The sequence below is a fragment of the Lontra canadensis genome, unplaced genomic scaffold (genome assembly GCF_010015895.1).
Source record: "Lontra canadensis isolate GAN:19392208 unplaced genomic scaffold, GSC_riverotter_1.0 scaffold134, whole genome shotgun sequence".
Taxonomy (NCBI): Eukaryota; Metazoa; Chordata; class Mammalia; order Carnivora; family Mustelidae; genus Lontra; species Lontra canadensis.
Window position 1 is genome coordinate 493,274 of NW_022631128.1, and position 23,633 is coordinate 516,906.

The 23,633-nt window shown below is 41.2% G+C and overlaps 1 long non-coding RNA gene across 1 annotated transcript; it reads left to right on the top strand.

The window, feature by feature from the left end:
* The first annotated feature begins 966 nt into the window (after window positions 1-966).
* LOC116858255 lies at window positions 967-21,938 on the top strand. Its single transcript, XR_004380883.1, has 3 exons — window positions 967-1,520; window positions 11,865-11,870; window positions 21,921-21,938. It is a non-coding gene; the product is annotated as an uncharacterized LOC116858255 (long non-coding RNA).
* The last annotated feature ends 1,695 nt before the right edge of the window (window positions 21,939-23,633 follow it).

Here is a 23,633-nt window from a genome sequence, read left to right on the forward strand (position 1 = left end):
TGACGTAGGGCGCATCTTAGAGCCCCAAGCCCAGGATTGAGCCCACGTCAGGCTCCTGGTTTGTGCTGGCGGTTTACGTCCTCTCGCACACACTCGGTAGCCTGTTGGTGCCGTTGCTGTACCTTCCCATAGCGTGGGCTTCCCCTTTGCTGCCTTCTTGCACAGTCGTGCCCGTGCCCGGTTCCATCCTTACCCAGGGTCACCACTCATACTCACCTGAAAACATTTTTTCCTGTCGGCCACTAGACTTCTAATGAAGTGAAAATTAATTGTAAGGGGTAAACCCAGGAGGCCCGGATTGCTCGAGGCCCGTACATTCCACAGAAAATCCTGTTGCAGGAGCACTGGTCGTTGTCTGGCTCCTGGGAGACCACCGCTAAGCCCCTGTCACATTCTGCCTAGTGAGACTGTTTGTAGTGTGAGCATCGCCGTTCCATGGTGGCCCGAGAGCGTGTGCAGACAGTGTGACTCAGGCTGAGGGTCTGGGTTTGCCTGCGTGAGGCCCTGGGCCGTGCTGTATTAGTTTGGCCTCTGAGGGCGGTAGCCTGAGTAGCTACCCTCAGTCACAGGAATGCCGCCTGCCAGCACAACCTCCTGGCAAGGCTCCGGCCCCCAAGGCTGGAGCGAGCTTCCCTGGCTGGCCGTGCGTGGCAGGTTTTGTCACACACATCGTTCCTGGGAGAATGAATCGGTGACCTTGGGACTCCTTTGGGGGGCAATCACTGCCATGTCATGCCTGGCTGCTAATGGGCCTCACCCCTACCCCTTTTCCCTTTGCTCTTCTACTCCGCACGCTTTCCCTGCAGTAAGTTCTAACCACGCATCAAACAGCTCAGGAGGCCTTGCAGGCTTCTGAGAAGCAGAACAGCGTTTCTGAGTCCCGAGTTCTAGGGCATCATGGGGCCTGAGGGGGGCCTTGGAGACCCGTGTCACACCGTTGCTGCAAATGTTCGGATGGGTACTCTTTAGTGTGTTTTTGCCATCCCAGGACGTGGACCTTCTGAACCCAGTTTGAGTCTGCCCTCAGCAACACGCGGGTCGCAGCAGCGGCATCTGGAAGGCCTGGAAGGTGCGGCAGTGCTTTTCCATGGCTGAGGAGCAGAGGGCCTGGTGCCGTGTTCTGCCGAGAGTCCCTGGTACCTTCCTCTTCCTGGTGTTCTTCCCCACAATGGCCAAGGTGACGGGCCCATCATACAATGCTTTGATGGTACTCTGCTCTTTGAACTGCATGAGTTTCTGTCAAGAATGGAAGGCCAATGTCAGGTTTCTCTTGGCTGGACCGCACTGCCCTCTCTCCGGCCGACCCTATGGATTGCCACAGGCAGGAGCGGACAGGAGTGAGGGGCGCTACTATAGTCAGAAATGAAGGTCTTTGGGGCCAGTCCCTGCAGTAACCTGTGCTTTAGAGTCCCCTCCTCCGTTGAAGTCACTGTCTTCTGTGACTTTATCAGTTATTTTGGCCAGTTATCTTTTCAGTAGGTAACTTTTGGTGTATTACTGGTTCATACAAGAAAATTATTGTCTACAATCAAAGAGATTTTAACATTTCTGCCCACTTTGGTTATCTCTATATGGATTTCCTATTGGTTAATTATGTTGAAGCACAAAACAAAATTCTTTTTTTTTTTTTTAAGATTTTATTTATTTGTCAGAGAGAGAGAGAGCGAGCACAGGCAGACAGAATGGCAGGCAGAGGCAGAGGGAGAAGCAGGCTCCCCGCCGAGCAAGGAGCCCGATGTGGGACTCGATCCCAGGACGCTGGGATCATGACCTGAGCCGAAGGCAGCTGCTTAACCAACTGAGCCACCCAGGTGTCCCACAAAACAAAATTCTTAATGTCCATCTCTACAATGAATTTCCCATATCTAAGCCAGGGATGACCCATGAATTACAATTATTTAAATTTCATTTTGTTGTCTATAGTAAATTATCTGATGATGAATAAAGTATGAGCTGTGGGTAAAAGAATGTACCCTAGGTTCGTATTATCTCTATTTTATATGAATTCGCTGATGCTGAGTAGGAGTTGAACACATTCCTTCCTATCTTCATTCATTACATTCATAGGGATTTCTCTGAGATGAATTGTCTCATGCTTGCCAACAGTGCAGCCATATCTGTATTTGGGATTTCCCAAATATAATACATTTGCAGGGTTCTCCCCAGGAAGAATTATGTCACATTGACAAGGGTAAAGTCATGTCTAAAGGCCTTTCCTCATTCAGATCATTTATATGTTTATATATATTTATTTCATTTATATTCATTTCAGTATGAATGCTGTGATGTTGAGTAAGATGTGAGGATTGGTGAATTCAACACATTTGCAGGATTTCTCTCCAATATGAATTCTCTTATGTTGAGTAATGTGTAGGTATTGGCTAAGGTTTTTCCATGTTCCTAACGTTTTTTTAAAAGATTTTATTTATTTATTTGACAGAGAGAGTGAGCAGAAGCAGGGGGAGTGGCAGGTGGAGGGAGAAGCAGAGCTCGAACCCAGGACCTGAGGACCGTGACCCAAGCTGAAGGCAGACCCCCAACCAACTGAGCCACCCAGGCACCCCTCCGTGTTCCTAACTTTAACAAGGTTTCTATTCAGTATGAATTTTCTAATGCTGAATAAGTTATAATCCAGAGCTAAATGCATTTGCAAATTGATTTAAATTGTAGGCTTTTCTCTGCACTTTCTGCATTCTCTGATATTACATAAAGTCTAAGCATTACATAAAAGTCTGTCTTTTTTTTTTTCCAAAAGACAGCCTCTGTCCTTGAACAAATGAGTAGAATTCTTTTCATGTCCATTTCATTTCATGGGGTTTCTTTTGCGTAAGCAACTTGCTTTATTGTAACTAAATTTATTTGGAAATTTTTAATCATACATATAATATTGTGGTTCTCTAATTTCTTTTGTGAAAGTGCTCTTGTTCAACAACCACTGACTTCAAATGGAAACCTTGACCAGTTACATTTGTTTCTTCTTTTGTGTGTTTTTCTTTGGTATAGATAACACTCTTTTACTTGAAATGCCTCCCCTTTCCCCTCTGCATCTCAAAGCAACCTTTGCATTGTCACTTTATTTTCTGAAATGAAAATTGTATCATTCTCAGTATGCAGGGACCTCCTAGCTGGATACCAACTAGGGACTTTATAGAATCTAGCTTAGCCACCATGTGTGTGTCAGTGATAACTAGTAAAATACATAACCTAGGAAGAATGATACACATCAAAAAGCAAAAATACAACTCTAAATAAAGCTAAGACGATTGCACATTATCTGTATAAAAGAAAATAAACTGTATTCCCGAATATAAATGCAGTACTATAAAAACCCAATTGCACATAAACCTAATCCACGAACTTCAGGCAATTGGACTCATTATATTTTTAAAAAAATTTTTATTTTAATTAACATATAATGTATTATTTGTTTCACAGGTACAGGTCTGTGATTCTTCAGTCTTACGCAATTCACAGCACTCACCATAGCACATACCCTCCCCAATGTCCATCATCCAGCCACCCCATCCCTCCCACCCCTCCCCTCCAGCAACCTTCTGTTTCCTGAGATTAAGAGACTCTTAAGGTTTGTCTCCCTCTCTGGTTTCTTCTTGTTTCATTTTTCCCTCCCTTCCCCTATGATCCTCTGTCTTATATCTCAAATTCCTCACATCAGTGAGATCATATGATAATTGTCTTTCTCTGATTGACATATTTCACTTAGCATTAATATACTCTAGTTCCAGCCACGTCATTGCAAATGGCAAAAATTGGGGGGGTTTTGAAGGCTGCATAATATTCCATTGTATATATACACCATATCATCTTTATCCATTCATCTGTTGATGGACATCTAGGCTCTTTCCATAGTTTGGTGATTATGGACATCGCTGCTATAAACATTGGGGTGCACGGGCCCCTTCGGATCACTACATTTGTATCTTTGGGGTAAATCCCCAGTAGTGCAATTGCTGGGTCATAGGAATATCTCTATTTTCAACTTTCTGAGGAACCTTCATTCTGTTTTCCAGAGTGGCTGCACCAGCTTGCATTCCCAACAGCAGTGTAGGAGGGTGAATCATTATCTTCAGTAGGCTCAGGGGCCTGTAGTTCAATTCTTCATTTTAATTGGCAGGGAAAAAATATATATGAAAACAGCCAAGGGTATTCTGATGATAGTTGTAATAAGTGAGGACTTATACTCCATTATAAACTTCACTAAATAAAACGTGGCACACACAAAATTTAAAAAAATAATAAAATATGGTATAGAGCAGTTTTAAAAGAGATCACTAAAACAGAGTAAGAAATCAGAATCAAGGGTGCCTGGGTAGCTCAGTCATTAAGTGTCTGCCTTCGGCTCAGGTCATGATTCCAGGGTCCTGGGATCGAGCCCTGCATTGGGCTCCCTGCTTGGTGGGAAGCCTGCTTTACCCTCTCCCACTCCACCTGCTTGTGTTCCCTCTCTCATGATCTCTCTTTGTCAAATAAATAAAAGCTTTAAAAAAATCGGAATCAAGTATATGAAACACTAAATGTCTAAAGTTTCGTCAAAAGAGTATGAAAAAATTGAGAGGGGAATTTGATTTACTGTATATTAAGTTTCTATAAATTTAATGCTAGGTTATAATGGTTGACGAAAAAGTAGAAGTGGTCTAGTATATATTCATGCATATATGGAAAATAATATATAATAAAAGTGTTGTGTAAACAAAACCAACCCGGAAGCCATAAAGTAAATCCTAGACTTCATTAAAACATCTTTAAGGGATGCTTGGGTGGTTAGTTGGTTAAGCGTCTGCCTTTGGCTCAGGTCATGATCCCGGGGTCCTGGGATCAAGCCCCGCATTGGGCTCCTTGCTCAGCGGGGAGTCTGCTTCTCCCTCTGCCTGCTACTTCCCCTGCTTGTGCGTGCTCTCTCTCTCTCTGACAAATAAATAAAACCTTTTAAGAAATAAATAAAAATAAAACATCTATAAAATCCAAAAGAGGCACCTAGCAGGTTTAGGAGAACATCTGACTCTTGATCTTGGGGTCGTGAGTTTGAGCACCATGTTAAGTGTAGAGATTACTTAAAAAAAGTTTTAAAAATAGACATGGATATTTCTGATATCCCAGTAGAATAAACATTATAAAAATACAAAAGAGAATATATGCCATGAAAAAATCAAGAGACAAACTGTACATCTGGGAAAATATTTGCAATATTTGTGACAAAGAGTTAATATCCCTGATAAATAATGTCCCCACAAACTCTTATGTAAAAGAGAATGTACAAATAGAAAAATGGATGAAAAATGTGAAGACCAAATCACAGAACAAGAAAAAAGTTGTCATTATTTTGAAATTAATTTTGTTTTTCTTTTGAATGGTACACTGTGTGGTTATAGTTTCAAAGGTGGAAGAAAGGAAATTCATGTTGAGGGGGAAGTGTGAAGAATCTCATATCCGTATCTATAACTCTGACTTTTTTCTAAGCTCTAATTCTACATTTCCAGCTACCTACTGCCCTTAATGCTTGGAAATCAAATTCACCTCAAATCTATTAAGACCCAAACTCGTCATCATACTTTTAATCCCACGGTAACATACAATCATTGCATTAAAATTACTGAGAAGAGGGCACCTGGGTGGCTCATTCGGTTAAGTGTCTGCCTTCAGCTCAGGTCATGATCCCAGGGTCCTGGGATCAAGTCTTCAATTGGGCTCCCTGCTTGCGGGGAGGGAGTCTGCTTCTCCCTCTACCCCTCCCCCTGCTTGTGCTCTCTCTCTCATACTCTTTCTCACATTTTCTTTCAAATAAATAAAATTACTGAGAAGAAACTGGAACCCTCCTATTTCGCTGGTGGGAATGTCAAAAGATACAGCCATGTTGGAAAACAGTTTGGCAGTTCCTCAAAAAGTTAAACATAGAGATACCATAGGGCCCAGCAGTTTCACTCCCAGGTGTATACCCAGAGAATTGAAAACATATATTCAGGGACGCCTGGGTGGCTCAGTTGGTTAAGCAGCTGCCTTCGGCTCAGGTCATGATCCCAGCGTCCTGGGATCGAGTCCCACATCGGGCTCCTTGCTCATCAGGGAGCCTGCTTCTCCCTCTGCCTCTGCCTGCCATTCTGTCTGCCTGTGCTCGCTCTCTCTCCCTCTCTCTGACAAATAAATAAATAAAATCTTTAAAAAAAAAAAAAAAAAGAAAACATATATTCACACAAAGAAAAAAAACTTGTACATGAATGTCCATAGCTGCATTATTCCTGATAACCAAAAGTGGAAATAAGCCAAATGTCAGTCAAGTGATGAATAAACAAATTGTGGTATATCCATACAATAAAATAGTACTTAACCATAAAAAGGAATGAAGTACTGATAAAATAAACAGTTGTGGATGAACCTTGAAAACATTGCAAGCAAAAAAAGGCTGACACAAGAAGCCATGTATTCTGATTCCATTTATAAGAAATATCCAGAATAAGGGTGCCTGGGTGGCTCAGTCCATTGAGCGCCCTACTCTTTGTTTTGGCTCAGGTCATGATTTCATGGATCACGGAGTCCAGCCCCACATTGGGCTTTATGCTCAGCAGGGAGTCTGCTTGAAGACTCTCTCCCTGTGCCCCACCCCCAACACTCGAATGCAAGCACATGTGCTCACTCGCTCGCTCGCTCTCTCTCAAATAAATCTTAAAGAAATACCCAGAATAGACAAATCCTTAAAGACATGGTGTAGATGAGTGGTTGCCTGTGGCTGAGGGGAAGGGGAAATGGAGTAACTGTTAATGGTTGATTAGCTTGCTAAGGCTGCCATAACAAATTGTCACAACTAGATGGCTTAAACAACAGAAATGTATTGTCTCACACACACACAAAAATATTGTCTCATGGTTCTGAAGACTAGAAATCTGAGATCAAGGTGTCACCAGGGCCCATGCTCCCTCTGAAGGTACTAGGGAAGGATTCGTTCCAGACTTCTCTCCTAGTTTCTGGTAGTTCCTTGGCTTGTAGCAACATAAATATAATCTTCACTAGTGTTCTCCCTGTGTGTGTGTGTGTCTGTTTCAGTGTCCAAATTTCCCTTTTTAGAAGGGTATCAGTCATATTGTCTTGGAGACCCACCCTACTCCTGTGTGACTTCATCTTAACTAGTTCCATCTGCGTGACCCTATTTCCAAGTAAGGTTGAATTCGGGGGGTTGGGGCCTTAAACATGAAATCTGGGGGACAGACACAATTCAGCATGTAACAGATGGGTGTGGAGTTTCTTTTGAGAGTGATGAAAATTTTCTCAGAGTTAAAAGAGTGGTGATGGTTGCACAACATTGTGAATATATTAAAAACCACTGAGTTGGAGACTTTGTAATGACAAACTTCATGTTATGTGAATTAAATTTTAATTTAACAATTACAAAAACGCACCTTAAATCCTCTGGTAAGGTCATCTTTTGCAAGCATGGATATGCTGTTATTCACCACTTCTATAAATATAAGCTCCCATGAGGACAGGGATTTTTGTATATTTTTGTACCTCAGTGCCTAGAATACTGTTGGGAACATAATAGATGCTCAAAATGTGTTTGTTGAATGACTAGATAAATGAATGGGAGGTTTTGTACCTTGTCTTAAGTTTGTGCATTTGAGAGATAATATCTTAAATATGTAACCCTTAAAATTAATCTGCTTTCAAACCGATACTTTGTCTTCTCACAGCAGAAATCTGATTATGACCTTAATAGACAGGGGTGACAGGTCTAATTCAGACTAATAACTGCACAGATAGCCTTTTTAATGAAAAATAGGAGAAAAGTAGCAGAACTCATCATCCCTAAAAAATTTCTCCAAGATGGAATTTCTGACTATCTTACGTGTTCCTACTCTAATACTTGTTTTTGGATTCCCACTTTCTCAACTGCTCTCCTGCCTTCCATGTAACCTCTCTGGATGGTTCCCCCATTGGCTGAATCCAACTAGAAGCGAGAAGGCAAGAGAGCCTGGTAGATGTAGAGGCCAGCCTCCTAAGACACAGAGGCAGGATAGAGAAGGTGGTGAGTGGGTCTGTAGAAGCAAAGAGAAATATCCAACTCTGACATAAGGGGATAAAATTTTCTGAATTGAATTGTCAAGATTTGGAACCCTGTGTTAATTGGTGAATTGTGCAAAGTCTTCATGGATTTGGAAATGCCCTTCAGTATTATCCCTAACTGAGGCAAAGGTGCCAGGACTTGAACTCCATATCTACCAGTTACTGGATACGGACTGCCCTTGGAGATGGGGCATAACTTTGGTCAGTAACTTTCTTCATCCTAGGGCAATGCCTGGACAGAGATTCGCATGAGTTATTAGCTGCCAAACCTCTAAGCAGCCGAGAGAACGAGTTACTTCGTTCTCAAGGGGGAGACATCTAAGAGGCACACTGCTGCGTATACTGTGTTTTATTACGTTTCTTATCAAGGCTGTATGATACTTTCAAAACAGAGGGAATGGATGACGGTAGGAAGTAATAAAACTTGAACTGGAGTGAGGGCCAAGGGAATGATGGAAAAGGGAAGGCAAGAAGAGTCAAAGACTAAAGAACAAATGACGGGTTCTGCCGGGGTCCAGCCTCGGCAGGTCCAGAGGTCCCCAAAGGATGGATGGTGTTGGCAAAAGGAATGAGAGAGCCGCTCGACAGGTTCAGCAATCGGGCATCTCTAGTTTATTTGATCGGTACGCTTCCTATGTAGGTAGTGTCTAGGGTTACATCAGTTCAGAAGGTTTTTTACAGTGAGTAATGGAATAAAAGGGAACAAACAGATTAGTAATAAGTAGTTATATATAGAGGAAGGGTAGCACTAATCAATTGTTTTTAACCTTTAGTAGTACAATAGGAAATAATTTATATCTAAGGCACACTACATTCTGATGTGGCCATAAAATGGGTAAGGACTCAGTGGTCTGATTACAAGATACGAGTAAGTCCTTGGGGTCCTGAGAAGGCAGAAACATGATGTTTTTCTTTGAGGTTTTCTAGTCTTTGTTGTGTGCAGTCCGGAGACTCCACGTCTCTGGACGTGGGAAGATAGGGAGCCCCCTATCTCCAGTCCGGAGATAACTGATGATTTTTTCCAGGCTTGTTCATGCGGAGCCATTGCCCTGCAGTTTTTAATGCCCCCAAGTCTCTAGCCCAGGACAGTGGGTCAGAAGTATCTAGTCTAAGGGAGAGATATCATCAGGTCAGCAGAGATGGCAGGAGCTGTGCAAACCATGCCGTAACCCTGAGAGGCTTGGCCATCTATCAGGGCCTCAGTGGCCCCCAACAGGGTTCTTTAGATTTTCAGTGATCAATGAGATCTTTCCCTTACAGTAACCTCCTATGAGTGAAAACGGTGTGTTCCTATCCTTCACTGGAGTACATGGGCTCTGTTGTGAGTCTGGATAAACATATAAGAAGAAAATCCTGTGAAAAGAACTTGAAGGAGAGTTTTCTCCTAAGGCAAGTTTTGTTTTATTTTGTTTTGTTGTGTTCTCGTCAATCCCTGTCATATCATTGTCAAATGCCTCCTTCATCTAACACAAGTCAAGCCCTGGTCAAAAGGATGAGTTCCTAAAAAAAAAAAAAAAAAAAAAAAAGATGAATTCCTAGTTTGCTAAGAACTTTTATCATAAATGGATGTTGAGTGTTTTCAAATTTGTTTTGCATCAATTGATCGTATCAAGTCATTTTTTTAAGAATGTTAATAGGACACATTACATTGCCAGATTTCTCCAAATATCAAACCTTCCTTGCATTCCTGGAATAAGACATTTGTTTATATATTATTGGATTCAGTTTGCTAATATTTAGTTGTGGGTTTCTGCATCCCTTGTTCATGAGAGATACTGGTCTGTACTTTTCTTTCTTTTTAAAGATTTTTTTAAAGATTTTATTTGAGAGAGTGAGCACAAGTGTAAATGAGGGGAGAGGCAGAGGGGGAAGAAGAGGGAAAGAGAGAATCTTGAGCAGACTACCAGCTGAGTGCAGAGCCTGATGTGGGGCTCAATTTCACAACCCTGAGATCATGACCCGAGCCAAAATCAAGAGTCAGGCACTTAACTGACTGAGCCACCCAGGTGCCCCTGAAGATTTTATTTTTAAGTAATCTCTGTACCTGATATGGGGCACAAACTTACAACTGCAAGATCAAGAGTCACCAGCCAGGCACCCCTGTACTTTATTTATAATTAATTCAATTGCCTGGGTTGTAGCACTCACATCTTATATTTCCTTTCTAGGAGTTCCCAACATCCTTGCAGTGTTATCTCAAAGCAACTTCACGTCTCTTGCCCAGTTCCAAAGCTGTTAGACCAACAAAATATACCTGTCTCTAGATTTCCATGACAATTAGCCTTGTGAAAAGGGAAAGCTAATTAAATGCTTCACTCAAAATGAATTTTCTCAAAACCAATACATAAAAAGTAGGAAATACTTTCCACTAGATTTTTTAAAATTTTTATTTGACAGACAGAGATCACAAGTAGGCAAAGAGGCAGGCAGAGAGAGAGGAGGAAGCAGGCTCCCTGTTGAGCAGAGAGCCCAATGTGGGGCTCGATCCCAGGACCCTGGGATCATGACCTGAGCCGAAGGCAGAGGGTGAACCCACTGAGCCACCCAGGCGCCCCTCAACTAGATTTATAAAAGATCTATCTGACCCATATTCCCTTTTCTCCCTATCACGTGTGTATAATCAGTAAACAAAGCATTTATAAGGACCATATTAACAATGCTTATTCATGACACTGACAATATCTAGCCCAACTACCAACCTCACTGGTATACAGGCAAGGATTGTATTCATTTTCTTCTTCCATCAGTCTCTGTATTTCTCAGATCTGAGGGGTATTCTTCCATCGTGGTGATCTGGTCCTGTCTCAGTCAGACTGCAGTGAGTTCCTTGTCTTCCTGAAAGTCATCGTGGCACAGTGTTTAAAAACATGTGTTCTGGGGGTGCCTGGGTGGCTCAGTTGGTTAAGCGGCTGCCTTCAGCTCGGGTCGTGATTCCAGGGTCCTGGGATCGAGCCCCGCATCGGGCTCCCTGATCAGCAGAGAGCCTGCTTCTCTCTCTCCCCCTCTCCCTGCCGCTCTGCTTACTTGTGCTCTCTCTCTAGCTCTCTGTCAAATAAACAAAATATTAAAAAAAAAAAAAAAAGACATGTGCTCTGGAGACGAACTGCCTGAGTTCGAAGCCTGCCTCTGCTACTTACTAGCTGTGTGGTCTTAGGCAAGTTAATTAAACTATCTGGGCTTCAGCTTTCTCATTTGTACTCTTATAGGAATAATAAGTATACCTACTTAGCGCTACTGAGGGGACTAACTGGAACGAATACCAAGAAAGTATTTAGAACAGTGCCTTATCTGTATTTAGATATTTATCTAAATAAATCAGTGCCTATTTGTATTCATGTACAGAATAAGCACCATATAAATGTTAGCTATTATTGTCAGTATTTCAAAGTGCATTTGTCTATGATGTTCACTGACATTTTCCAGTTCTGGTTTCTCTTCATAGTAAACTTTTCTTCTGCCTTCCCAGTCCCCTGCCAAAAACAAAATTGTTGGGACAGGCAGTATCATCTTTCAGTCTTTTGACTCCCACGTGGCCATGTAAGGATGGGTCTTGGGCCTGGACTACTGCCTTACCAAGAGATGAAGAGCCCATGCAGCCTGTGCTCATGTGACTATCTTTCCCTGTTGCAAGTTCAATGTATGTGCCTTTGTTCTGCTTAAGTGTGTATGTCATATGACACCTGGCCAACCCCACTGCTGGCCAACGAGGGGAAGGGACAGGGTTCTTCTACTGTGGCAGAAGAAGGGTGTGCCTAGGCAAATTGCCCTGGTTCAGCCGTGGAGATATGGCCAAGATTTGGGTGGGACCAGCACCCGCTATTGAAGATGATCTTACTCTGTCTTTTATCTATGGAAATAACATGCTGTTCCATCCAGTGGTTGACTGCATTGTGATTTCTTTTCCTTGGTGACTCCAGTACCAAGATGTGGTGGGCAGAAGTATTGGATTCTCTCCTGAGGTGCTAACTGGTGCACAGTGTTCTGCTCGACAAAAGCAAAGCAAAACAAAACAAAGCAGCCCTCTCAGGAAGTTCATTTTCAAGAAAGACAGGTAGGCCTTGGAGACTCTGGTGTCATCAACTCCAGGCTTTAGTTCTAGCCCATGCCAACAGGAATTAAGTCACCCTGTCTGTCACTGACTCTCCTTAAAGGTACTCTCTGGTGTGGGAAAACCTAAAGAGCAAAGGTAGGAATACATGTCTCTGGGTCTGAACAAATGTTAACTCACAAAACAAGCAAAAATTCATACACCCATGTCCTTTTTGGAAATGTTTCTTTGGAAATGAGGATTTTCTGCAGAGTTATTGAGAGTTTTCTGGCTGGTATCTTGAATCCAGCCAGAGTCCTTGTAGGATTGACCCTCACAACTGCAGTAGGAGAGGAATTCTGTTATATTTTCTTGGTGGTTAGCTCAGGGTATTGAATTAATATTTATTGAGTGAGCATACACCTCTACTACACTACTGGGCCAGGTACTAGGACAGACATTAAATGGGGGGCGCCTGGGTGGCTCAGTAGGTTAAGCCTCTGCCTTCAGCTCAGGTCATGATCCCCGGGTCCTGGGATCGAGCCCTGCATTGGGCTCTCTGCTCAGCGGGGAGCCTGCTTCCCCCTCTCTCTCTGCCTGCTGCTCTGCCTACTTGTGATCTCTGTCTGTCAAATAAATAAATAAAATCTTAAAAAAAAAAAAAAACAGACCATGGGCTGTTAAGCATAAGACAACACTCTTGGCACAGAGAGGCTTTCAGTAGAGCCGAGGGACTGGAACCTGTCTAATTTCAACAATGCTACATAAGCAGGAGGATAATAAATGCATTTCGGGGACTTTAGAAGAACTAGAGAGAATTTCCAAATGACAATGGAAAAGGCTTCCTAGAGGAAGTGGCATTTGAGCGGGTCATTGAAGAGTGGCCAAGGTTTAGCATTCAGAGATGGAAACAAAGGTAAGAGGAGAGAAAGATACTGCAGGCAAAGGAAATAGCTTAACCAAAGTACAGAGACAGAAAATGAATAAAGGGCATATGTGTAGGAAACACTGAATTCGTATCAAAGGAATGGGTATTAAAGGGATAGGATGGAAGATGCCTTTGACCAGCCAGATTTGACAGTACTTAAATGCTGGACTAACGTGGATTTTGGTTTTAAGATATTGGCTACAGGGTTGTCTGGGTGGCTCGGTTGGTAGAGTGTCTGCTGCTTTCTCGAGTCGTGATCCCAGGATCCTGGGATCGAGTCCCACATCGGGTTCCTTGCTCAGGAGGGAGCCTGCTTCTCCTTCTGCCTGCTCTGCCTGCTACTCCCCCTGCTCATGCGCTTTCTCTCACACACACATAAATAAATAGATAAAATCTTTTTTAAAATATTGGCTACAACCAATGGATTAAGAAATGGCAGGCCAGGTTGAGTGTTGCACTTTAAAAAGTTAATAAGCTGGGGCGCCTGGGTGGCTCAGTGGGTTAAGCCGCTGCCTTCGGCTCAGGTCATGATCTCAGGGTCCTGGGATCGAGCCCCACATCGGGCTCTCTGCTCAGCAGGGAGCCTGCTTCCCTCTCTCTGTCTCTGCCTGCCTCTCTGTCTGCTTGTGATCTCTCTCTGTCAAATAAATAAATAAAATCTTTAAAAAAAAAAGTTAATAAGCTGACAAGGGATTCATTTTAGACCTAAAGACATCTGCAGTTTGAAAGTGAGGGGATGGAGAACCATCTGTCATGCTAATGGACATCAGAACAAAGCTAGAATAGCCACACTTAAATCAGACAAACTAGATTTTAAAACAAAGACTATAACAAGAGATGAAGAAGGGCACTATATCATAATTAAGGGGTTTATCTATCAAGATGATGTAACAATTATGAATATGCCCCCAACTTGGGAGCACCCAGTTATATAAATCAATTAATAATAAACATAGGGGTGCCTGGGTGGCTCAGTGGGTTAAAGCCTCTGCCTTCAGCTCGGGTCATGATCCCAGGGTCCTGGGATTGAGCCCCATATCGGGCTCTCTGCTCAGCAGGGAGCCTGCCTCCCCCTCTGTCTGTGCCTGCCTCTCTGCCTACTTGTGATTTCTGTCAAATAAATAAAATCTTTAAAAATAATAATAAACATAAACTCATTGATAATAATATAGTAACAGTAGACTTTAACACCCAATTACAGCAATGGACAGGTCCTCTATGCAGAAAATCAACAAGGAAAGAAGGGTTTTGAATGGCACACTGGACCAGAAGGACTTAAAAGATAATGTCAGAGGAGCCTGCATGCTGTTTTCCAGAGTGGCTGCACCAGTTTGCATTCCCACCAACAATATAAGAAGGTTCATAGGCAGCCTATGAAATGGAAGAAGATATTTGCAAAGGACATATCTGATAAAGAGTTAATATCCAAAATCTATAAAGAACTTACCAAACTCAACACCCAAAAAACAAATAGTCCAGTTAAGAAATGGACAGAAGACATGAATAGACACTTTTCCAAAGAAGACATCCAGATGGCCAACAAACACTTGAAAAGATGCTCAACATCACTCATCATCAGGGAAATATGAATCAAAACCACAATGAGACACCACCTCACACCTGTGAGAATGGCTAAAATTGACCACACAAGAGGATGCTAAGAAAGCAGAATGCAAACTGGTGCAGCCACTCTGGAAAACAGCATGGAGTTTCCCCAAAAAGTTGAAAATAGAGCTACCCTACAATCTAGCAATTGCACTACTAGGTATTTACCCAAAGGATACAATAATACAGATCTGAAGAGGCACATGCACCCCAATGTTTATAGCAGCATTATCAACAATAGCCAAACTATGGAGAGAGCCCAAATGTCCTTTGATGAATGGATAAAGGAGATGTGGTATATATTTACAATGGAATATTACCCAGCCACCAGAAAAAATGAAATCTTGCCATTTGCAATGATGTGGATATAGCTAGAGTGTATTATGCTAAGTGAAATATGTCAGAGCAAGATGAATACCATATGATCTCACTCATGTGGAATTTAAGAAAGAAAACATGAATATATGAGAAGGTGGAAAGAAAAAAAGGAGAGGGAAACAAGCCATAAGAGACTCTTAATGATAGAGAATAAACTGAGGGTTGATGGGGGAGGTAGGTATGGGATGAGCTAGATGGGTGATGGGCACTTGTTGTGATGAGCACTGGGTGTTTTATGTAAGTGATGAATCACTGAATTGTATTCCAGAAACCAATACTGCACTGTATGTTAACTAAAATTTAAATTAAAAAGAAAAGAAAAAATCAGCTGACATGTAGACCAATGGAATAAAGAATCCAGAAATAACCATTTACATTTATGGTTAGTTGATTATCAACAAAGTTTCCAAGACAAGCCAAAGGGGAAAGGAAACTATTCTGAACAAATGGTGCTGGGAAAACTTGTTATCCACATGTGAAAGAATGAAATTGGGTTTGTATCTTATACTATAAACAAAACTCAAAATGATCAAAGCTGAAACATAAAACATAAAATCTTAGAAGAAAACACAATGGGAAAGCTTCATGACATTGAATTTGTCAATGATTTTTGGATATGATGTCAAAAGCACAGGCAGCAAGAAAAATTAATTAGACTACAGCAAATTTTTAAAAAGCTTTTGGGCATCAAAGGACACTCTTTTTTAAAAATTTTTTATTTTTTAATTAACATATAATGTATTATTAGCCCCAAGGGTACAGGTCTGTGTATTACCAGGTTTACACACTTCCCAACACTCACCATAGCACATACCTTCCCCAATGTCCATAACCCAGCCACCCTCTCCCTACCCCCCTCCCCTCGGCAACCCTGAGTTCGTTTTGTGAGATTAAGAGTCTCTTATGGTTTGTCTCCCTCCTCATCCCATCTTGTTTCATTTATTCTTTTCCTACCCCCAAACCCCCCACGTTGCCTCTCAACTTCCTCAAATCAGGGAGATCACATGATAATTGTCTTTCTCTAACTGACTTATTTTGCTTAGCATAATACCATCTAGTTCCATCCACATCGTTGCAAATGGCAAGATTTCATCTTTCTTGATGGCTACATTGTATTCCATTATATTTATATACCCCACATCTCCTTTATCCATTCATCTGTTGATGGACATCTAGTCTCTTTCCATAGTTTGGCTATTGTGGACATTGCTGCTATAAACATTTGGGTGCATGTGCCCCTTCAGATCACTACACTTTTATCTTTAGGGTAAATATCCAGTAGTGCAATTGCTGGGTCATAAGGTAGCTCTATTTTCAACTTTTTGAGGAACCTCCATACTGTTTTCCAGAGTGGCCGCACCAGCTTGCATTCCCACCAGCAGTGTAGGAGCATTCCCCTTTCTCCGCATCCTCGCCAGCATCTGTCATTTCCTGACTTGTTAATTTTAGCCATTCTGACTGGTGTGAGGTGGTATCTCATTGTGGTTTTGATTTGTATCTCCCTGATGCCAAGTGATGTGGAGCACTTTTTCATGTGTCTGTTGGCCATCTGGATGTCTTCTTTGCAGAAATGTCTGTTCATGTCCTCTGCCCATTTCTTGATTGGATTATTTCTTCTTTGGGTGTTGAGTTTGGTAAGTTCTTCATAGATTTTGGATACTAGCCCTTTATCTGGTATGTTGTTTGCAAATATCTTCTCTCATTCTGTCAGTTGTCTTTTGGTTTTGTTAACTGTTTCCTTTGCTGTGCAAAATTCATTTTTGCCCTTGCTTTCAAAGGCCACTATTAACAGAGCAAAAAGACAACCCACAGAATGGAAGAAAATCATTGCAAACAACCCAGTTAATAAATGGACAAGCAGGGCGCCTGGGTGGCTCAGTGGGTTAAGCCACTGCCTTCGGCTCAGGTCATGATCTCGGGGTCCTGGGATCGAGTCCCGCATCGGGCTCTCTGCTAAGCAGGGAGCCTGCTTCCCTCTCTCTCTCTGCCTGCCTCTCTGTCTACTTATGATCTCTCTCTGTCAAATAAATAAATAAAATCTTTAAAAAAAAATAAAAAAAAAATAAATGGACAAGCAGGAGCGCTTAGGTGGCTCAGATAGTTAAGTGGCTGCCTTTGGCTCAGGTCATGATCCTAGGGTCCTGGGATCAAGCCCCACATTGGGCTCCCTGCTCAACAGAGAGCCTACTTCTCCCTCCGCCTCTGCCTGCTGCCCTGCCTACTTGTGCTCTCTATCTCTGTCAAATAAATAAATAAAAATCTTTAAAAAAAAAAAATGGGCAAGGAACTCGAATAGACATTTCTGTAAAGAGGATATACAGAATGTCAATAAGTACATGAAAGTATACTCAATATCCGCAATCAGGTAAATAGAAATCAAAACAAACTACAATGAGATACCACATCATACCTATTAGAATGGCCATTATAAACAAACAAACGAACAAAAAAACAGAAAATAACAAGCATTTGCCAAGAATGTGGAGAAATCAGAACGCTTGTGCATTGTTGATGGGAATCTAAAGTGTTGTGGTTGCTATGGAAAACAGCATGGTGATTTCTCATAAAAAATTAAACATAGAATTACCACATGATCTAGCAGTCCCACTTCTTGGTGTATACACAAAAGAATTGAAAGCAGGGACTCAAACAGACATTTGTATGCCATTGTTCATGACAGCATTATCCACAATAGCCAAAAGGTAGAAACAACCCAAATGTCCCATGAGTAAACAAAATGTGGTATTACACATAATGAAATATTATTCAGCCTTAAAAAGAAATGAAATTCCAGGGTGCCTGGGTGGCTTGGTCATTTAAGCATCTGCCTTTGACTCAGGGTTGGGGGAATCGAGCTCCAGTTCGGGCTCCCTGCTCAGTGGAGAGCCTGTTTCTCCCTCTCTCTCTTCCCCTCCCTGCCCTGCTGGTGCTCGCTCTCTCTCTCTCTCTCTCTCTCCCATTCTCTCTCAAGTAAATAAGTAAAATCTTTAAAAAAATTAAAATTAATGAAATTCTGTCATGTGCTACAATATGGATGAATTTTGAGGACATGATGTTAAGTGGAATAAGCCTGACACAAAAGGATAAATGCTGTATGAATCCACTTATATGAGGCACCTAGAGTAGTCAAATTCATGGAGACACAAAATAGAGAAGTGGTTTCCTAGGACTGAAGGGAGGGCGAAATGAGAAGTTATTGTTTAAGAGGTACAGCATTTCAATTTGGGAAGGTGAACATTTTCTGGAGATGGATGGTTGTGATGGCTGCATAGCAGTGTGAATGTACTTAATGCCCCTAACAATGTACTTAAAATGGTAAATGTTATGTATATTTGAACATAATAAAAAAGTTCAGCAGGCAACAGTGCAGAGAGAAACTTGAGACAAGTAGTTCTGCCAGGAGGAAATGGCCATGCTCCAGATTTGACACAATGCAATCTGGACCAATACTATCTGAAAGCAGAGGGGAACCCTGCAGGCCTGATGGATCAGACTCAGAAGTTCTGTGTTGGCAGATTTTCACTCCCTGTCTCAATCTGAAAACATTTAGACCTGTAATATTTGATCAGTGCCGTCTAGTGAAGAAATAGTCTGAAGTCAACCCACGCATGATTACTTATGCTTCCTGGACTGGGTCTACTTTTTATTTAAACAACTTTGACTCAAAATTCTAAGTGTTATCACTGCAGTAGCAAAAATGTGTTAAGCAGCTTCACTGAGGATGATGTACATACTGTAAAATTCACCTGTGTTAAGTTTACTTCTTCCTTTCCAATCAATATGCCATTTATTTCTTTTTCTTGTCTTATTGCCTTAGCTAAAACATCCAGTACAATGTGGAATGGAAGTGACAAAAGTGAACATCCTTGGGGTGCCTGGGTGGCTCAGTGGGTTAAGCTTCTGCCTTTGGCTCAGGTCATGATCTCAGGGTCCTGAGATGGAGCCCCACATTGGGGGGGGGTCTCTGCTCAGCAGGGAGTCTGCTTCCCTCTCTCTCTCTGCCTGCCTCTCTGCCTACTTCTGATCTCTCTCTCTCTCTCTCTCTGTGTGTGTGTGTGTGTGTCAAATAAATTAAAATAAAAAGAGTGAACATCCTTGTCTTGTTCCCATTTAGGGAGAAAACTCTCAGTCTTTCACCATTGATTTGATGTTCGTTATGGGTTTTTTGTAGATACTTTTTTATCAGGTTGAGGAAGATTCCTTCCATTCCCAGTGTGTTGAATGGTTTTATCATGAAAGGGTGTTGACTGTTGTCAATTTGTATCTACATCTATGGAGATAATCATGTGGTTGTTGGCCTTTTATGGTGTATTCCATTGATTAATTATTGTATGTTAAATCACAAACTTACATTTCTGGGATAAATTCCCACTTGGTCATGACATGTAATCCTCTTTACATGTTGCTTGATTTGCTTTGCTAGTATTTTGTTCCAGGTTTTTGTGTGTGCCTGTGTTTATAAAGAATATTGGTCTATAGTTTTCTTATGTCTCTGTCTGCTTCGGGTATCAGGGTAAAACGAGCCCCATAAAATAAGTTGGGAAGTATACCCTACCCTTCTATTTTTTGGAAGAGTTTGTGAGCTGTTCATTCGCTAAGTGGCAGAATTCACCAGAGAAGCCATTTGGTCCTAGGATTTTCTTTGTGAGAAGTTTTTTATATTAATGTTACTAATTTAATCTCCTTGCCTTTTATAGGTCCCTTCACATTTTCTATTTTTTCTTGAGAAAGTTTCAGAAGGTTGTATCAAAGAATTTATCCATTTCGTATCAGTTATCTAATTTGTTGGCATGTAATTGTTCATATATTCCTTTAAAACCTTCTGTTTCTGTAGGACCAATAGTAAAGTCCCACTTCAATTCCTGATTCAATAATTGAGTTTTCTTTCTTATTTTCTACCTAAAGTTTTGTCACTTTATCGATCATTTCCACAAAGTAACTTTTGGTTTTGTTGCTTTTCTGTAATATGTTTCTGATCTCTATTTTATTTATTCCCCTATTAATGTTTATCATTTCCTTCCTTTTGCTTGCTTTGGGTTTCATGTACTCTTCTTTTTTTAGTTTCTCAAGGTGGAAGGTTAGGTTGCTGATTTGACATTTCTCTGGAGACTTTTTCTCTGACTCATGTGTTATTTAGAAGTGGGTCATTTCATCTACAAATATTTTAGGATTTCCTAGCTATCTCTGTTTTTGGCTTCTAGTTTAATTCCACTATAATCAGAGAGCATGCTTTGCATGATTTCTATTCTTTCCAATAGAGTAGAGTGTGTCTTGAGCCCAGTATATAGTCTATAATGCTGAATGTTCCATGTGAGCTTGAGAAGAGTGTGTATCCTGCTGTTGTTGGATAAATGTCAATTAGATCCAGTTGCTTGATGATGCCATTCATTTCAGTTATATCCTTACTGATTTTTATACTGGCTGGACCTGTCATGTCAAGTATTGATACAGGAGTGTTACAGTCTTCAGTGATAATAGCATATTTATCATTTTCTTGCAGTTTTATCCCTTTTTGCCTCAGGTATTTTGATACTGTGTTGTTAGGTGCATACACATTAAGTATTCTCATTTCTCATTGTTCTGAAGTCCACCTTGTATGAAATGTATATAGCTACTCCAGCTTTCTTTAATTACTCTTAGTGTAGTATATAGTTATTGATTGATTAATTGATTGATTGATTATGTTCAATTAGCCAGCATATAGTATATCATTAGCTTTTGATGTAGTGTTCAACATATCCCTTTATTTTTTAGAAATTTTTTTTTGTGGTAAAATACACAGAACATGTAACACTTGTAACACTTTAACCATTTAAAAGTGTACAAGTGTACAAGTAACTTTTAGTACATTGACAATATGCAAACATCACCACTATCTACTTCCAGAACATTTTCATCACCCAAAAAAGGAAATCCCGTACACACTAATCAGTCACACTCCACTCCACTTTTCTCCCCAGTTCCTAGCAACATCTAATCTTCTTTCTGTCTCTATGGATTTGCCCGTTCTGAGCATTTCATCTAAATGGAACCATATGACATGTGGCATTTTTGTGTCTGGTTCTTTTCGCCTGTTTTCAGTTCTTTTGGGTATGTACTGGTCTTTTCTGCTCAGCTGCCATAACAAAATACTACAAGTGAGATGGCTTAAATAAGAGAAATTTATTTCCTTGCAGTTCTGAAGGCTGAAAGTCTGAGATCAAGGTGTCGACATAGTCATTTTCCGGTGAGAGCTCTTTTCCTGGCTTGTAGATGGCCACCTTCTTACTATATCATCACATGGCCTTTCCTCAGTGCATGAGTATGGGGAGAGAGAGAGCTCTCTGGTTTCTCTTCTTATAAGGTCCCGAATTGTGTCCGATCCCACCCTTATGACCTCATTCAATGCTAATTACCTTCTTAGGGGCCTCATCTCCAAATACAGTGATATGATGGGAGGGGGGTAAGGTTAAAACTTCAACATATTAATTGGTCGGGAGGGAGGTAGGACATGAAGATTCAGTTCAAAACAATGCTCAAGAGTAGAATTGCTGAGTGGTATGGTAATTGTATGTTTAACTTATTGAGAAGCCACCAGACTATTTTTCACAGCAGCCGTAACATTTTCTTTTCTTTTTTTTTTTTTTTTAAAGATTGCATTTATTTATTCAACAGACAGAGATCACAAGTAGGCAGAGAGAGAGAGAGAGAGGAGGAAGCAGGCTCCCCGCAGAGCAGAGAGCCTGATATGGGGCTCGATCCCAGAACCCTGGGATCATGACCTGAGCCAAAGGCAGAGGCCTTAACCCACTGAGCCACCCAGGCGCCCCGTAACATTTTCTATTCCACCAGCAATATATAAGGGTCCCAATTTCTCCACATCCTTACCAGCACTCACTATGTTGTGTTTTTGGTTTTTTTTTAAACTATTAGGGGCACCTGGGTGGCTCAGTGGGTTAAAGCCTCTGCCTTTGGTTCAGGTCATGATCTCAGGCTCCTGGGATCGAGCCCCACATCCGCTCTCTGCTCAGCAGGGGGCCTGTTTCTCTCTCTCTCTCTGCCTACTTGTGATCTCTCTCTGTGTCTAATAAATAATAAAATCTTAAAAAAAAACTATTAGCCATCCTAGTGGATGCTAAGTGGTATCTCATTGTGGTATTTATTTATACTTGCCTAATGACTAATCATGTTGGCATCTATTCAATTGCTTATTGGGAATTTATATATCTTCTTTGAGATATATCTGTTCAGGTACTTTGCCCATTTTTAAAAATATTTTATTTATTTATTTGACAGAGAGAGAGAGAGATATCACAAGTAGGCAGAGAGGCAGGAAGAGAGAGAGGAAGGTAAGCGGTTCTCCAGTGAGCAGAGAGCCCGATGGGGGGCTCAATCCCAGGACCCTGGAACCATGACCTGAGCCAAAAGCAGAGGCTTTAACCCACTGAGCCACCCAGGTGCCCCTCCTTTGCCCATTTTTAATTGGGTTATCTCTTTTTGGCAAAGTTGTAGGAGTTTATATATGTATATAGTGGGTAGGAAAAGTTTATCAGACATATGATTTGAAGTATTTAAAAATATATTCTCCCATTCTGGGGGTTGTCTTTACACTTTCTTGACTGTGTCCTTTGATGCATGAAAGTTTCAAATTTTGATGAAGTCCAATTTATTTTTTGTTTTGTTGCTGTGCTTTGCTATCATACTTATGAAACCGTTACCAAACTGTGATGAGGATTTGCCCCTATGTTTACTTCTAAGAGTTTTATGATTTTACCTCTAATATTTAGGGTTTTTTAAAAAATCCATTTTGAGTTAGTTTTTGTATATGGTGTGAGGCAGAGGCACAGTTTCATTCTTTTGCATGTCAATATCCAGTTGTCCCAGCGCAATTTGTTGAAAAGCCTATTCTTTTCCCCATTGAATGCTCTTGGCACACTTGTCAAAACTCAGTTGGCCAAACAGACACATGAAAAAGTGCTCAACAGCACTCAGCATCAGGGAAATACAAATCAAAACCACAGTGAGATACCACATCACACCAGTCAGGATGGTTAAAACTAACAAGTCAGGAAATGACAGATGCTGGCAAGGATGCAGAGAAAGGGGAACCCTCCTACACTGCTGGTGGGAATGCAAGCTGGTGTGGCCACTCTGGAAAACAGTATGGAGGTTCCTCATAAAGTTGGAAATAGAGCTACACTACGACCCAGCAATCTCACTACTGGGTATTTATCCTAAAGATACAATGTAGTGATCCGAAGGGGCACATGCACCCGAATGTTTATAGCAGCAATGTCCACAATAGCCAAACTATGGAAAGAGCCCAGATGTCCATCAACAAATGAATGGATAAAGAAGATGTGGTATATATATATATATATATATATATATATATATATATTATACAGCCATCAAAAGAAATGAAATCTTGCCATTTGCAACGACATGGATGGAACTAGAGGGTATCATGCTAAGCGAAATAAGGCCATCAGAGAAAGACAATTATCATATGATCTCTCTGATATGAGGAATTTGAGAGGCAGGGTGGGGGAGGGGGTCATGGGGGGTCGGGAAGGGAAAAAAATGAAACAAGATGGGAGTGGGGAGGGAGACAAACCGTAAGAGACTCTTAATCTCAGGAAACAA